The 12728-nt window shown below is 39.6% G+C and overlaps 1 protein-coding gene across 1 annotated transcript in view; it reads left to right on the top strand.

Moving 5' to 3' along the window:
- Positions 1-12728, top strand: part of LOC143032327 (rho GTPase-activating protein 20-like) — a gene marked incomplete at its 3' end in the record, with an annotated part of 130015 nt that overhangs the window by 12757 nt on the left and 104530 nt on the right.

Genomic DNA, 12728 nt, shown 5'->3' with positions numbered 1-12728 from the left:
GATAAGACCAAGATTAGAATATGCAGCAACAATATGGTCACCAAGTACAAAAAAATGTATAAAAAAACTTGAAAGAATACAAAGAGCAATTACAAAACTGGCACCAACACTCTCAAAACTATCATATGAAGAGAGACTACAAAAACTTAAACTACAGACACTAGAGCAAAGAAGAGAGAGAGGAGATTTGATAGCTATTTACAGAATCATGAAAGGCATAGAAATTACTGATAGAGAGAATCTGATAAAATGGGATGACAGAAATACAAGAGGACACGGAAAGAAAATAAAAAAAGACAGCTATAGAAGAGATTTGAAAAAGAACAGCTTTCCACACAGAGTAATAGACAGTTGGAACAAGTTAGATGAGAAAGTGGTGTGTGCAAAAACAATTCATGAATTTAAAAATTGTTTAGATAAAATGAGAAATGAAGACGGGACCCCACGAGCATAGCTCCCCTTCCCGTAAAATACAACTAGGTACACACACACACAAACACACACACACACACACACACACACACACACACACACACACACACACACACACACACACACACACACACACACACACACTCTCTCTCTCTCTCTCTCTCTCTCTCTCTCTCTCTCTCTCTCTCTCTCTCTCTCTCTCTCTCTCTCTCTCTCTCTCTCTCTCTCTCTCTCTCTCTCATACTCACACTCCTGACATGAATCAGCAGTATTGTGGGAGATATGGACTAGGACATGTATCACTGGTATGCTCACCACACAGGGTGGGTGATATAAGCAAGATTGGGAAAATACAAAGGGCAGCAACCAAATTTATTCTAAGCCTCATAGATAAACCATATGAGGAGAGAATATAATCACTGCATCTACCAAATTTGAAAGATTGAAGAGAAAGAGGTGATATGGTGACTGTATGTAGGTCATTAAAGGGGATAGACTACAGTGGCAAAAAATTAGGGGTAGGAAAGATAGAGGTCATCCATCTATCCATATACCAAGGGCTTTTTCCCCCTAACCAGGAGTCCTGAAGACAAGAAAAAATAGATTACATGTTGAAAAAATATGAAGAAATACAGTATTCATCTGGATGCATTAACATTTGGAATAGTTTAGAAGGTGATTGCTAGGCTGATAGTCTGCCCCATGTTGGGCAGCAAAATGTTAGGCTGGTTGAAGACAAACTCTGATGGAAAGAGAACTGGTTTTATTTAGCAATGAATGTTGGGCGCTAGTTGGGGGGGGCAAGACAGTGAGGAAGGTAACGACTCTGTTTCAAGTTGAGTCCCCAGGCAATCTGCTTGCAAGGGGGAGTGGAAGGTGAGAAATCAAGGAGCAGTGAGCCAGGCTCACATATGCTCTGAGGTGATCTGAATCTTTGGCGTTGGTCCATCCTTTGTATACAAGGGCAGGTCATGACCTGTGCTCCTAATTGGTGAGAGGTCACGTGTGTGACATGGGAAGTCCGAGGCTAAACATTTGATGCTGGTGACTCACAGAGACAGAGGGTATGGGTTCTTCAATAGGTTCACTACAGTGGCAGTAAGCTTATGTCTTTTTGTGTTATCCTCGGCATTTGTAATTATTATTTCGAACCGTGTGTTCTTTTTCTTATCTGTACTTCATGTATATTGATTCAATGCCAAATAAAGTACTACTACTACCACAGTGATCCCGTGTCATGTGTCTATCTGAGGTGCAGGCCAGCCATGGCTGGCTGATGCTGGCACCATATGTGTTTCCTCAAGGAGGCTTTGTGGTGCCTCACGTGGTAGACCCCAGCACTGGTTAGTCATCTATGGGTTGCCTCATAGGGTTGGTCTTAGGCTGGTGAGCTGCACGTGGGTTTCTTCAAAAGAGCTTTGTGATGGTCATACAGCTGAGGGTGCGTGAGTCATGTCCTGTGGGACTGCGTGGGGGTCAGTAAGGTCATGCAGTGCTGAGAAGAGGTGAGGATGGGAGTGAAGACAAGAGGTGAGGAGGGGAGTGAGGGCTACTCCTAACACGGCCCCATGGAAGTGAAGTTGTGTTGAGCCTTGACAAGAAATCATAAAGGGAGTTGTCCTCATGAGTGGGCTGGAACTTGAAAGTAGGAGGGGGTGGAGCTGGTCCTTGGACTGCAGGTGGCGGTTCATTTTCCTTAGGGTAGCAAGCCACGGGGCACTCAGCTACCCCTGTGGTACCAGAGTTGTCCTGTACGTCGTGGATGATGTCGGAAAGGATGGTGCATCTCTGGAGGCTGGTTTGGCAATCTCGTACCTGGAACGCGTCCTGGGATCACATATGGTGGCATTGTATTGTGGTTACATCTCCCTTAAAAGATACACTAGAAAATGGTCGTGGGACATCAGGCCACCCAAGGCGTCGTGGACTTGACGTTGGATATTGCTATTCATTAGCTTTACTGGAGTCGAGGTGCGGGACCTTGTGATTTCTGTTGAGCAAGTGGGGACACTCACAGCTCTAGTTGCTAAAAGATCTGGCAGTGGTGGAAGTAGGCCATGAATATACCTGTGATAGGCGAGAGTGTAGGCAGTTGGCAGGCAGCAATGGCAGTTGAGCTGGTGGGCAGCTGTGACAGACGATCTGGCAGACAAGTGGCAGCAGTTGATCCGGCAGACAGTGGCAGCAGTTGATCTGGCAGCCAAATGGTAGCAATTGATTTGGTATACACGTGGTGGCAGTCAAGCAGTGGCAGATATCTGTGGTAGGTGAGAGTCAATCTAGCAGAGAAGGGATGGCAGATACATGTGGTAGGCAAGAGTATAGACAGTTGAACTGGTAGTCAGCAGATGACCTGGCAGTCAGCGGCAACAGGCAAGCTGACAGACAGCAGATCTGGTAGGCAAAGTGCCAGACATGTGGCAGCAGTCGATCAGGCAGACAAGTGACGGCAGATACCTGTGATAGGCGAGAGTGTGGGGAGTCGAACTGGCAGTTGACAGACCTGGTAGGCAGTGACAGCAGTTGAGCTGGTAGACAGGTGAGCTGGCAGATAGTAGACCTGGTAGGCTAACTGGCAGATACATGATATCAAATCCTCGTGTGCAGCATCAGATACCTAATATACGATGCATCACACAACTTACTTTATAAAATATAAAGTCACTGCTGTATTGCTTGTTCTCTTTTGCTCTTAAGTAATAATAAACACAGAAAATGTGATTAAACCAGTTTACAGAATTTGGGGGTCACCCGGATTCAACTACAAAATATAATCAAGACGCCGATGCTGGCATTCTTGTATACCCACTCATGCCTTCCATTATGTGTTGTATGGTATGGGGTGAAGTGTTACATCCTGGGCAGCTGTTCACAACACGGTCGTCCAGCCTCTTCTGGTAGCTTAGAAGTGCTGGGTGGTGACCGCATCGCAGTCTGGCCAAGTGGACTCTGTCCTTACGTGGGAGAGAGGATTCAGAAGGGTGGATATCAGGGGGTCTGGCATGCAGCAGTGTGTTGTCTTTCAGTGTGTTAATGGAGCGGTGAGTGATATGATTATGAATATGTTTCCGGAGGCTGGTATTTGGTGGTTGTGGAGGAAGAGAAGAGAGTATCTTTGTGTAATAAAGGTCTTTGGGTGTAGTTTTAATGTTTCTTGGTGTGTGTGGGTGTTCTGCTATGTAGTGTAACGGGTGTGATGTGTTTGTGGTGGCTGCAGCAAGTGTTTGTGTGCCTCTCATGTCAAGGTGTTCCTTGACTTTGAGGACTTTTGTTTCATGGTGTAAATGGTCTGTAGGTGATGTATTTGTGCAGCCTGTAATTGTTTTTAGGGCTTTGTTTTGTATGATTTGAAGGGTGTTGTGGTGTGTCTCACTGAGATTAGGAGCCCATGCAGGACTCGCATAATTCATCACTGAGCGTATACATTGTTTGTATATTGTTATATTAGTTTCTTTGTTTTGTCCAAATGTTGTTCCAGTGATTGACTTAAGTGCGTTAAGTCTAGGTGTGCATTTGTTTTTTATGTTTGTGAGGTGTTGTTTGAAAGACATGGATGTATCGTATGTTACACCAAGAATTTTCGGTGTGTTTGTGTGTGGTATTAGAGTGTTGTTGATGTAGAGATGAGGTATGTATTTGTGTTCTTTTGTCCAGTTGGTGAGAAGTGTTGCTGTAGATTTGGTTGGAGCTATTTTGAGTCTGTTTGTGATGAACCATGTGTTGAGTGTGTCAAGGTAAGGCTGGATTATTTCTGCAGCTTTGTCTGTGTTACGATGTGTGCATGTGATTGTTATGTCGTCTGCGTAAGAAGAGATTTGTATTTCTGAGGTGTCTGGCGTGGGTAAGTCATGCATGTATAGATTAAATAATGTGGGGGATAGAACTGAGCCCTGCGGTACTCCGTTCTTAATGTTTCTGATGTGCGATGATTGGCCATTATATGACACATGAGCATTCCTGCCTGCCAGATAATTGGCCAGCCATCTTTTGGTGTTATTGTGCATGTCTGTGTTATATATTTTATTTGTTAGGTTGTGGCGGGGGATAGCATCAAAAGCTTTACTAATGTCCAATGTTATAAGAAGTGTTCTGTGGTGGGGCCTATCACAATCATGCACGCAAACAACACAACATACACTCTATAAAGGATTTGTGGGAAAACCCAGTCTCGGCTGTGGCCTTCCTTGGGGAGACGGGACTGCTCGGACAGACAGTCTAGGGAACGACAACAACAACAACCCACTCATGCCTCATGATGCTTACATAGGTGTCACCGTATCGAAGAGGTTAAACAAAGTCCCCAGACACGTGCCATCAAAAAAGATCAAAGAGTCAAATATTCACAATAATGGTAAGAAGTGGTGAAATAACTTCACTGTAGAAAGATAGTGCAGAGTAACCCAAAACGAGCAAATTTTTGGAACAAAAAGACTACAGTGGACTTCCTCCAGGGTGCAATACTCGCAGCAACGCTGTTCAGTCTCTTCTTAAGCAGTTTCCCAACTCCTGATCCAGAAGTTAACACTAATATACTCGCACATAGATGACCTGACATTTATAACCCAACATAGAAGCTACAAAATAGCAGCAAAGTACAACCAAGCATACTTGAGCAAACTAGAGCAATGGCTCGGAAATAACAGAAAGGAAGCCTTGCCCCAGAAATCATCAGTAACCTTGTGTAAGAGGCCAGTAGGTGTTGAGGTAGACATTTAGGTAGATAGAAGGGTAGGTGTAAAGGTATTCATTATATTACCTGGATGTTAGATATTCTCGCTAACTGCCTAATGTTTGTAAATATAAGCTAGGGTATCGATAGAGATGCTGTTGTTACAAAATGTAAACACTAACTTGATAAATACATTAATTTAATAAAAAATATAACATATGAAGAAGGAAAATTAGGAATTTTAAAGGAGAATGTAGATCCTGAGAAAGGTAGAGCTAGGTTTATCATAAATTTCCAGCAAATGCAAGATATCAGCCAATATGAAGCCTATAAAAAAAGCCTTCATTTAACATTTTATGTCAAAGTGTGATCAGGGTCTTATCAGGTCTTTGGTTAGAATGATCAAAAGTTAGAACAAGTGAATCAGACACAGAATACTTTGCTAGATTAGATAGATGGCCAAAAGACATGAATTCTATCTTGAAAGATTCAGATTGGATAGAAAGATCTAGTGACAAAATGAAAGTTTCTCAGATAATAAGATTAATCACATTTGGATTGTTAACCAAAAATTCTGATGATTTAATGGCAGAAAAGCTATATAAAGATCTCAAGTCCAGTATGAATTTAGGGGAGGTAGATTATCTTCTTCAAGGGTACAGTGAGACCAGAATCATAAATCCATATGTGATGACAGTGGGACAACAGAAAGAAACTAGGAACTCTAGAAGTGAGTATAAGAAAGGAGAATTAGGACATAGACAGAAAGAAGTCCATCCAGGGATACTAGAATTGTATGTTTCAATTGTAATACTTGGGGACATAAAGCACAAGACTGTTATTATGGAACTATTTGTAGAAATTGCAAATATAAGGGTCATGATGAGTTTCAGTGTAGAAACCCACCTTTCTGTATGTATCATAAAAAGGGCATAAAACACATGTAGAAATTTTTGTATGCACCAGGAAACAAGAGGAAAACCCCCAGACACAGAATAAACCAATATTCCAAAACTCCCCATATATATACAAATAGACAGTATTGTGTTAAGGATAAGAGTGATAGAAGGGTGAAAGAAAACTCCAACATCCAAGATAGTTATAAACTGACAATTACAATTGGAAGGACTTCTGTAGGACCTCTCATTGCTGGTAGAGTGTTCAGTAAACCTATTCAAATATTAATACAGGATCTGTAGTTAATGTTATAACTAGTAGAGTTTTAAACCAGTTGAAACCAGGAGTGAAAATCTTAGAACCAAACCATTACTCGTTACAAGGAGTAACTGAAATCATTTAAAAACATTAGGTAAGGTTGAACTAGAAGTCATCTTGTATACAAATGAACATTCCGGAGATTTATTGATAGTATTTGCAACAATGAGAAAAGAGAACATGGTCATATGTCCTGCTGATTTAGGGATCTTGGTGAAATCACAGTTAATCCCATTTTTAAATCAACCAGTGACAGGAATGAAAGAATCCTTAGAAATAGATAGGGAAGATAACATTTTTACTTTAGATAATGAGGCAGAGCGGTCCAGACCAACAGAAAGTAAAGCTACATATAGTGAAATGAACTCAGATGTTCAAGAAATCCCAGAAATGACTAATTCATCAACTACAAATGAAGCCTTGCAAATTGTGGATGGTGGCGTAATAAAGTTGACTTTATTACACTGAAGAGCAATTAACAGGGTAGAAGTGCAATTGAAAGGAGTCACTGTAGACTGAAATTTTAACCATCCCAGAATCAATGAGATTAAAAGGTTTGAAATTGGACTCAGGGATTTATAAGTCAAATAAGAACAGGTAGAAATATTAATGATTAATACTTTGAATAAAGATATAGTCTTAGGAAAAGTACACAAATAGGTATTTTCACCTTGTCCACTCCAGCCAACCATAAAAAAAAAAAAAAAAAAATCTCCACAGTGAAGTTGAATGGCCAAATGCTTCCATTGGAAATGAATGCTAAAATTCTAGGCTTTACAGTTGATACTTGTATGACCTTCAAATCATATTTCAAAGATCTGACAGTGAAAATCAACAAGAAAGTAAACCTACTAAAATCCATTGCAAACATGAACTTTGAACAATAGGAAGGAGCTTTGACTACTGTCTTCAAACTGTTCCTATGAACCACCCTTGACTGCTTCTACAACACGGTTCCCAACAAATAGCAAAACTTTGATACTTTACAAACAATACAAAAATAAGCATTGAGAGGATGCACTAAAACCACTTCAATAGGACATATTCACATAAAAACTAAAATCTTCCTCATAAAATATCATATGAAAATGATAGATGCACAGTTCTATGCTAGAATTGTAAATACCACTCACCTCTCCCATATATCATGCAATCATAACTGTAAAAAAACAAATCTTTTCTTGAGTGACTGTAGCTGGTTACCTGGGAAGTGTGGGTCTTCTGCAAGAGAGACTTGGGGGGAACTGGATTGATAATTGGAATTTGAATCCTGCATGGTATGGTTGGCTATAGTTGTTTTGTGCCACACCATGCACAGCACAACCACTTGTTGTTTCCTTGATGCTCACATGTGATATTGTGTCTTCTTATTGGAAAAGCTTTAGGACTTGTATAGTTGTTTTTTAGATTAAATGTGCTTTTCTGAACTCTTTGGTGAAATAAGAGGGTATTTCTCCATAGGTGAAGTAAGAGTAAGAGAGTATTTCTCCATAACATCTTCATTGCAAGCAAAATTTATAGGGCTGTTTAGCATTTGGAGAAACGGGAGGAAATGATGTGTACAGACTGGACCTCCAGTATTCCTGTGCCATCTTGAATAGATGAAAGAGTATTAGGATGGTTTGGACACATGGAAAGAATGAATGAAGAAAGATTAGTAAAAGAGGTGTGGAAGGCAGAGGTGGGGCATCCTAGGATGAGATGGATGGATGGGGTGAAAGGGGCATTACAAAAGAGAGGAATGTCTGTTGAGGAAGGATGGGAAAGGACAGAAGATAGGGGTGAATGGAGAAGGGTTGTGTATGGATGATGCTGTGATGCATGAGGGGGAGTGGGTGGGGGATGGGGGGTGAGGAAGTATGTATGAGAAAAAATTTGACGCAGCCTGAAGGAATTTCTCCCCGTCTTCTCCTTTTCTGCATGAGGGGATGGAGGGGGGGGGTCACCGAATTTATGAAGCGGCCTTGCTGTGGATGTGCTGTGTCTTGCAACACTGCTCCTGACCCATGGCAATGGGTGAGATGCAGGGATGACCTGTCATCCAGGAGGTGCCAAGATAAGAGGGAGGGAGGAGGGTGGAGGGGAGTGGAATATGTAGGGAATGGAATGGGTGGGAGTGGTTTCTATGCCTTTTTCTTTTTGGCTATCCCCTGTGTAAGGGGGAAAAAGCCTTTGGTATATGTATGTATCTTGAATGGATATGATTTTTTTCATTTGTTATAAAAGTCCTCTGTAAGGGGCACCATCCAAGCCTCCTGATAAGGGGGAGTTTATAACATTAAACCATATCATCAAAGTAAATATGTAACTACAAAGTTCCTTTTTCCAGACTGCTTTAGGTCACCTCATGGTCCAGATAGTAGAACTGAAGTATTAGTTGGTCCTTGTCCTTTGTGTAGTGGTTGCATCATAGTTGGTGTCAGGCTGATTCTATGTTGGTCATGTTTTGGTGTTGGGTGATGTAGTTGTTCCAGTGCAACTCGTACTTCTCTGGAGTGATTTCTCTTCTGGTTTGACTTTTAGAGGAGTTCACTGGGGCATATATTGATGATCTGTTAATTAGTACTTTTTGTGATCTGTATATGTGTATGTGCTTTTGTATGATTGTACAATTGTCCTTAGATATAGAGTTGTAACATATGGTTTTGAAAATACCTAATGGAAATTCTGTGTTCTTTACTTGGTTGTTGGGATGCTATTGTACAACAATGAGGGGTTAAAGATGTCTGTCTGGGCTTTTTATTGCCATGGTGCCCAGGTGATTCAGGTGGTAGTATGATATCTTGCCTAGATTTTCTGTGTGAGTTTTTCAGTTTCATGATAGCTTTTTCAGTGCCTTTGCTGGTGAAGGGTAGAAAATGGGCAAGACAATCTGCAAAGTGTGAATGAATCATTAGGTGTGCATAGTGGAGGGGATGGAAAAGTCGGGTGGATGGGGGCATAAGTCACATATACTTAACTGGGAGGGGGAGGTAGGGAGAGGGAAGGAGCTATTCCTGGGGTGGAAGGAACATGAGGATATTAAATCATTTTTCTGTTTTCGTCAGTTCTTTGGCCATGTTGCTACATCCACTCCCCAAAATAATGGTGATTTTCTTCCATTTTCCATAGTGCTGGTAATGTTTTCAGCCTGATAGCCTAGTAATTTGTCTTCTTATATTGTCTTCATGAAAATTCCACAGGTAAATACTTTTCCATTTGTGAATGTTATAGTTTTCCAGACTCCTGTGTACATAGCCAGCTATTGCTAAGAAAACCCTAACCATATCTCATTGTGTATGGGACTGAAACTTGCCTTAACCTCTTTGATACGAGTCCAGTATTTGCATGCACATTAGGTTACCTGATGTATGATGATGCATCACAAACTGTGCATTGAAAATATAAAAATACTGCTGTTATACTCATTCTCTTTCACCCATAATGTTTATAAACATAGAAAATGTGATCAAGCCTGTTGCATCATTGTATTCTAAGGGTTAACCTCTGGGACAAGACTGTGCATCCCCTTCTTCATGTAAATGCTTACTTGTGGTGCGGGTGACAACACAGTTGAAGGTGACAAGTTGTCTGAATGATGACATCATGGGTCTGTCCCTTGCTGTAGTAATGATTAATTATTCTTTGTGATAGCTCATCACTTTTGGCCTTTCACTTCTTGGTAATGTTGTTAGCTTGTCTTCCTCCTGCCGCCATTTGACCCATTGCTGTACAGTCAGTCTGAAGACTGAGTTCTTACATTATTGCTGGCAATGGTTTTCTGGCCTTGCAAATACCTATTATTTGACCTGGTTTGTCAGCTTTCATTGCTGGCATAAGTAGGGATTAATCAAGCATGATCAAATGAGATTGTGTTAGGCATGATTATGTTGGTGAACTGGAGGTTACCGATTCCCCCACACTGTTAATGCAGAGAATGGCTATTTCAAGACATGCTTTAGAGGAACTGAAAGAATTTCAATGTGACAACAATCCACAGCCACACTATATATGGTTAGGTCCAAAGTTGACAATAATTCACAGAATTAATTTTTTAGAAAAATTGTCTGTTTATGTACCAAAGGCCATTTAGTATCATTGTAAGAGACTCTAGCCCCATCATTTAGCTTCTCATATATATTCTATACATGCATGATATCATTGTTGCTGGGCAGTTATCATAACCTTTCTTATACTGCCTGTCTATCTGAGCTCTATATGTTATTCTCTACATATTTTCTCCTATTCTTTTCATCCCAGTTATGTATTTTCATCGATAGTTTTTTCTTCATTTTCATAATTACTAAATTTTATATTTAATAGCCTTTGTCACTTGACATGATCACCATTCATCAAACACAGTTATAATACATGAAGAATGAACACAATTGATTACATCACTGTGAAGTAGATGGTGCTACATGTAGGTTTTAGGAGAATGGCTGAAGCGGACGACATTTTGGGGATGCGATCGCTGATTTTACATTGCAATGAATAACAGATGCAAGAGTTTTTGTGTAATTTATTTAGCTATTATTGACTTTGGGAAGTACTGAAAACTAATTCTGTTAAGACTTCATGTCTTATATTGGCATAATTGACAAACTCACTTTGGTGTGAGTGGATCTGCCATTGGTTGCAGAACCCTAGTCCCTGACTGTATATGAAAGGTACATACAGTGCTCAACAAGGATGTATGAATGGTTAGCGAGAATGAGTGATGAGGAGTGTTGAGGACGGTTTTTGCTGAAATGCACAATTTTATATTAGAATTAGCATATGGTTGCATTATTTGACCTATTTTCTTTAAAATGTGTGATTTCCATGTAATTTGATCAAAGAGAAGTTACGTTTTTATCCTCTACAAAATTACCAACCACATACCGTCTGACTCACTAATTGCCGACTTCAACCAAACAATGACAGTTTTTGCTCAAATGCACAATTTTATATAAAAATTAGCATATGGTTGCATTATTTGACCTATTTTCTTTAAAATGTGTGATTTCCATGCAATTTGATCAAAGGGAAGTTATGTTTTTATCCTCTGCAAAATTACCAACAACAGCTATGAATTACGTCCGGTTTTTGCTGAAATGTACAATTTTATATAAAAAAAATTAGCATATGGTTGCATTATTTGACCTATTTTCTTTAAAATGTGTGATTTTCATGCAATTTGATCAAAGAGAAGTTACGTTTTTATCCTTTGCAAAATTGCCGACTGACTCGCTCATAGTCGACCAAACTCGAACAAGAACGGTTTTTGCTGAAATGCACAATTTTATATAAAAGATTAGCATATGGTTGCATTATTTGACCTATTTTCTTTAAAATGTGTGATTTCCATGCAATTTGATCAAAGAGAAGTTATGTTTTTATTCTCTGCAAAATTACCGGCAACAGCTATGAATACCGTCCGACTCACTCATAGCTGACCAAACTCAAACAAGGACGGTTTTTGCTGAAATGCACGATTTTATATAAAAAATAGCACATGATTGCATTATTTGACCTATTTTCTTTAAAATGTGTGATTTTCATGTAATTTGATAAAAAAGAAGTTACGTTTTTATCCTCTGCAAAGTTACTGACCACAGCTACAAATATCGTCCGACTCATTAATAGCCAACCAAACTCGAACAAGAACAGTTTTTGCTGAAATGCACGATTGTATATAAAAAATTACCATATGGTTGCATTATTTGACTCGTTTTCTTTAAAATGTGTGATTTCCATGTAATTTGATCAAAGAGAAGTTATGTTTTTATCCTCTGCAAAATTGCCAACCACAGCTATGAATACTGTCCGACGGTTATTGCTGAAATGCACGATTGGTCAAATTACAAGAAAATCACACATTTTAAAGAAAATAGTCGAAATAATTTAACTATATGCAATCTATTACACTGATAACACAATAGTAAGAAACTTATATAGTGTAGTTTGATCCATACCACCAGTGATCATAGATGGCGGGCTGGACGAATCGTAGCTGTGGTCGGTAATTTTGCAGAGGATAAAAGCATAACATCTCTTTGATCAAATTACATGGAAATCACACATTTTAAAGAAAATAGGTCAAATAATGCAACCATATGCTAATTTTTCATATAAAATTGTGCATTTGAGCAAAAACCATCAGTTTGGTTGAGGTTGGCAATTAGTGAGTCAGACGGTATGTGGTTGGTAATTTTGTAGAGGATAAAAACGTAACTTCTCTTTGATCAAATTACATGGAAATCACACATTTTAAAGAAAATAGGTCAAATAATGCAACCATATACTAATTTTTTATATAAAATTGTGCATTTCGGCAAAAACCGTCCTCAACACTCCTCATCACTCATTCTCGCTAACTGTTCGTACATCATTGTCGAGCACTGTACATATACCAAAGGCTTTTTCCCCCCATATAAGGTAGTTTGCCAAA

Source organism: Oratosquilla oratoria, chromosome 13 (assembly GCF_046742065.1).
Source record: "Oratosquilla oratoria isolate Oo_2021 chromosome 13, ASM4674206v1, whole genome shotgun sequence".
Lineage (NCBI taxonomy): Eukaryota > Metazoa > Arthropoda > Malacostraca > Stomatopoda > Squillidae > Oratosquilla > Oratosquilla oratoria.
The sequence above is the reverse complement of the archived record's forward strand: the minus strand, read 5'-3'. Positions and strand labels throughout refer to the sequence as shown.